The sequence below is a fragment of the Dipodomys spectabilis genome, unplaced genomic scaffold (genome assembly GCF_019054845.1).
Source record: "Dipodomys spectabilis isolate Male_0828 unplaced genomic scaffold, ASM1905484v1 ptg000289l, whole genome shotgun sequence".
In the NCBI taxonomy this organism is placed as follows: Eukaryota; Metazoa; Chordata; class Mammalia; order Rodentia; family Heteromyidae; genus Dipodomys; species Dipodomys spectabilis.
This window is the reverse complement of record NW_024870966.1, coordinates 5,585,933-5,591,266: the sequence shown is the minus strand read 5'-3', so window position 1 is coordinate 5,591,266 and position 5,334 is coordinate 5,585,933. Positions and strand designations below refer to the sequence as shown.

General features: G+C 42.1%; 1 non-coding gene across 1 annotated transcript; it reads left to right on the top strand.

Moving 5' to 3' along the window:
• The first annotated feature begins 2,400 nt into the window (after window positions 1–2,400).
• Window positions 2,401–2,507, top strand: LOC122126897. Its single transcript, XR_006151032.1, has one exon. It is a non-coding gene; the product is annotated as a U6 spliceosomal RNA (small nuclear RNA).
• The last annotated feature ends 2,827 nt before the right edge of the window (window positions 2,508–5,334 follow it).

Genomic DNA, 5,334 nt, shown 5'->3' with positions numbered 1-5,334 from the left:
TTTATTAGAGATAAGAGCCTCAAGAACTTTCCTCCCCGGACTGGCTTTGAACCGTGATCCTCAGAGCTCAGCTTCCTGAGTAGTTAGGATTACAGGTGTGAGCCACCAACACCTGGCTGGTGATGTTTTAAGAGTTCCTCTTTCCATGTTGCTCTTGACAGTTTAGTTATCATGTGCTTAGCTGTGAAGCCCTTTGAGTTTATCTAAAGTTCTTTGAGCTTCTTAAACGCATGATGTTTTCCCTCAGATTTGCGAGTTCAGATGATCATTTCTCTAAGTGATATTTTTCTGTCCCTTTCTCTCTCCTGCCTGGCGTTCTCACAATGGTGTACGTACATGCTTCACGGAGTCCCACAGACCTCACAACTGTTCATCTGTTTTCATTCTCTTTGTGTTTTGATGCACTTTTTTTGTTCTCATACTGGAGAAGATCTGCAGCTGAGGCCCAAGAGGGGATTTTTTTTCATTTTTGCCACTGTACTTTACAAATCCAGAATTTCTTCTTGGTTCCTCCTCATAATTTCACATTGTGGTATTCTGAGTTGATGAGATATCACTTAGGCTTTCATTTAGGTCTTTATGCATGGTTTCCTTTAGTTGTTTTTTTTTCCCCACATCTTTTAAATAAGTAATTTTTAAAAAAAAATAAGTGATCTAAAGTCACTGTCAAATAAATCCACTGTCTAAGCTTTCTCAGGGAGAGTTTCTATTGACTGGCTCTTTTTCTTCCTCTGTATCAATTATTTGTTTATTTACATCTTATGTAGTTTTTGTAGAAAACTTCACATTTAAAGTAATATAATATAGCTGAGTGTCAGTGGCTCATGCCTATAATCCTAGCTATTCAAGAGGCTGAGCTATGGAGAGTCATGGTTCAAAAATAACTGGGTATAAAATTCCATTAGACTTTCTCTCCACAATAACTAGTAAATGTATTGACAAAGCTCATAAATTCACAAACATTATAGTATGATAATGACAATTTGCCTTGTGAAGGTTAAAATGTGTGTGTGACTTTAAGTATCATGAATTCACAATACTGTGAAATTTGTGAAATTTATGTAATCACCTAATCTCAATAAAAATTATTTTAAAAAAAATAAAGCTCTTGTAGAACTCAGCTGTGGAAATTAATTAATTAATTAATTAATAGTAAAAAGCAGGGCTGGCCCAGGCACTGGCAGCTCAATGCTATAATCATAGCTAGTCAGGAGGCTAAGATCAGAGGATCACCGTTCAAAGCCATGCTGGGGAGGAAAGTCCTGAGATTCTTATCTCCAATTAACCACTAAAAAGCCATAAATGAAGCTATGATTCAAAGTGGTAAAGTGCTAGTCTTGAGTAAAAGAAGCGAAGAGACAGCACCCAAGCCCTAAGTTCAAACCCAGAATCAGCACAAAAAAGTAGGGCTAGAGGCATGGCTCGAGTGGTAGAGCACCAGCAGAACAAGCAAGTAAAGAAAGAATAAGGCCCTAAGTTCAAACACCAGTAAAATAACAATGATAATAATAATTGATAATAATAAATAAGAACTTATGACAACTCTGAGAATCAGATTTTTCCTCTTCCTAAGGATTTATGATTGCTGCTACTTTGAATCAACACTGTAAAGTCCTCTTATGTGTGGCCACTAAAATCTTGTCTCAGTGAGCTCAGTAGTTATCTACTGGTTTAGCTTAATGCTTATGGTTTGTAGGTCTCCCAGCCTTTGCTGAGGGCTTCAATAGTCCTTAACACTCAGCCAGAAGGTTTACAAATCTCTCCTAACCTTCACTTCTTACTTGTACAATCTCAAAGTTAGCCAAAGCAGAGCCTTTAGGGACTTCTCATGTCTGTCTTCAGCCGGGACATAGCCCTGGGCAGGTGCACAGCTCTAAACACTGCATGTGACCTTCTAAGTTTGACCTTCTGAGTTCTTGGAATTTTTCAGAGCTTTTCAAAGCCCTCATAGACATCTCATTTCCTAGATTTTCCTTTTAAGTTTTTTTTTTTCCTGTTTGTTTGCATACTATTGGTCCCAACTGCTATCTACCATCTTGGGAAGCTACCCCCTTAAACAATTGTTTGATTGTTTCAGACAGCTGTCCCTGAGGAAGAGGCCACTCACAAGAGGGGTGCTCCCAGCAGATACATAAAGACAGCTTTGTGAGTGGGGTCTTCCAGGAAACCTCTACACAAGCCACAGAGAGGCGATCCTCTGGGAACCAGCTCCCAGCGGTCCGTCTCTTCCCGTTGCTGTCAGGCTGCTCATCTGTGTCGTGACTGGGGACCCTTGGTTTCCCAGGTGGCCCTGCAGTGCTGAGGGAAAGGGCAGCACAGTAAATTGTCATAAATCTTGCTTTTCATACCAAGGCTCAGCCATGTTTGGGGATACGCTTCTCCAGATTACGAAGGTAGATAGCACTCACTTTGGCGGCGCATACACTAAAATTGGAACAATACAGAGAAGATTAGCATGGCCCCTGCGCAAGGATGACATGCAAATTCGAGAAGCGTTCATATTTTTAATGACATTGCCCCATTTGTTAGGAAATGGAAAGACTTGGAAAAAATTTTATTAAGTGAAGTAAGCCAGACCCAAAGAAACATAGGTCCAATGGTTTCCTTTATTTGCAGTAACTAGTATATGTCTGGGACAAGCAGAAAAGGTCAAAAGCTATGCACATATGACCAGAGAAGATGACGTTAAGCAAAATGAACCCCAAGATGGGGACACAAGTGTTTTTTTTCTTTTTTGCTATTGTTTCTAACATATTTATAATGTTCCATGTGATTTTTTTGTTTCTTTGTATATTCCTCCCCCACGGTATAACCCCTGTCTTCACTGTATTTGATGTTGGTGCCCTGCATCTTGTATATACACTTTTCTAGCTTGGGGAGGGGAAGGGAAAAAACAAAATGTTTAAATAGGGATACAGTTGACCCATTTTAACAATGAGATGCACAAGACACTATGTTGAAACATGAACTATACAATTTAGGTGGGGAGGGGGGGGAGACAGTGGAGGGAGTATAGTTGTGGAGGTGGGGAGGGAAGGGAGGATAGGGGAAAAACAAAGGAGGAGGTAACAATATTTGGTAGGAAATGTACTCATTACCTTGCTCATGTAACTGTAGCCCCTGTACAATATGTTTACAATAAAAAACATATTTAAAAAATGATAGAGAGATGGATAGATCGATAGATGGATGGATGGATAGATGGATAGATAGATGGATGGATAGATGGATGGATGGATGGATGGATGGATGGATAATAGATTCCGAGTTTGGAAAACATTGGTGTAGGCAATTTTAGCGACATCCTCGCTGATTTTCCCATGCTCTCATGCCCCTCATTTACTGATCCACTCCACTCGGGATCTTTTGAATGTTACCATCCTGTGGTGATGTCAACTGAAAAGTAGGATTCGTGGGCCAGAAGAAAAACCAGTGAGCTCTCTATTCCAAAGCCTACAAACCTTGCGGTCTATCCCACATGAACCTCTGTATCTATCCACTTGATGTTGCTATAACAAAACGGCTAAGGTGAAGAAAAGAAGTTTATTTTGACTGATGTCAAGTGCCAACATCTGGTGGTAGCTTTCTTGCTGGGAGAGTCCAACAGTGGCACAAGGCATCATGTAGCAAGAAATGATGAGGGAATGTGTATGTCTGAGTCCCTCTTCATATAAAACTCCCAGGTATGGGGTTGGGGGCATGGCTCAGGTGGTAGAGCAAAAGTGTCAGATTAAGAATTTGAATCCCTGGGCTGGAAAGATGGCTCAGTGGTAGAGTGCTTGTCTTGCATGCATGAGGCCCTGGGTTTGATTCCTCAGTACCACATAAGCAGAAAAAGCCAGAAGTGTCACTGTGGCTCAAGTGGTAGAGTGCTCACCTTGAGCTGAAGAGCTGAGGGACAGCGCCCAGGCCCAGAGTTCAGGTCTCATGATCAACAGCAACAACAAAAAGAATATGAATCCCTGTCTTGAACAACAACAAAAAAAAACCAAAACTTCCCAGTTACTCAATCAAGAGATGATCTATCCCTATGACCTTATCTACCCTAATTATACACCAAAGGCTCTAAACATTATGGTTGGATTAAGTTTCCACCTCTTAATATCTCACAATAATGATTAAATTTCAACACATGAGCCCTTGGAGGACATACCCAAACCATACCAAAGCCAGCAGGTGAGATACTAAGGAAACGTAGTCCTCTTTCCCCATATGGGTCATTTCTCATCCTGTGTCATGAGAATCTGAGCAGTCAAGCCTAAGTAAAGATGGTACATGTATAGAAGGGTCCCAGACTCTGCCACGTGGCTCAAAAACTGCTGCAGGACGGCCTCAACCAGTCAACATGATGCGCTGCCACATCCCAGTTAGTTTCAAAATGCTGGTCCTTCATTCATTTGCTAGCCGCTTACTTGGTGAGCACACACTGTGTGGTGGAGATCCCCGCCTGCGGTGGGCTCACATTGTAGATAAGATGGCATTCTGACATTAACCACAGGCCTGTCGCATGGCTTGGGGAAAGTAGGCAGAGGGCTTCCCAGGAAGGTCTCACCTTCTGAGCTTGAAGAAGAAAATGATCTCGACAGAAAGTTGGTAGAAAAGAAGTGATGCGTCTGTTTCCTAGAGCTGCCCCAACGAAAGGCCACAGACCGAGTGGCTTACACAGCACCCTTTATGTCCACGGTTCTAAAGCAGGAAACCCAAGGTCAAGGCCTTGGTCTGGTTGCTGAGACCTGTCTCTGTGGCTCCCAGACAGCAGCGCTCTTGCTGTGTCCTCACGGGGCTTTTCTCCTTGGCTCTCGTCCACGGTGTCTCCTCTTCTTACAGTGACATCAGTCATACTAGATCAGTGTCCCACTCTCTTGACTTCATGTAGCATTAATGATACTTTAAAGGACCTATCTCCAACTAGAATAACATTGGGAAATAGGACTTTGATAGACACATGTCAGGGAGGGACATAATTCAGTCTAAAGCAGGTAATATTCCAGCAAAAGTCTGGAAATGAGAGGTAGCACTGAGTCTGATGTTCAATTTAATTTCTGCTCTTCTTTGTCTGCCAGAGTCCCTTCTCTCCAGTCATCTTAATTTCCTAGGCGCACATGTCCCTGCTTTCCTGAGATAAAAGAACATACTGGAATCTCTACATTTTTATTTCTTAAAAATATACCTAACAGCCAGGCACCGGTGGCTCATTTCTGTAATCCTAGCTACTCAGGAGATCTGAGGATTGCGGTTCAAAGCCAGCCAGGGCAGGAAAGTCCATGAGACTCTTATCTCCAATAAACCACCAGAAAAGAAAACCGGAAGTGGCGCTGTGGCTCAAGTGGTAAG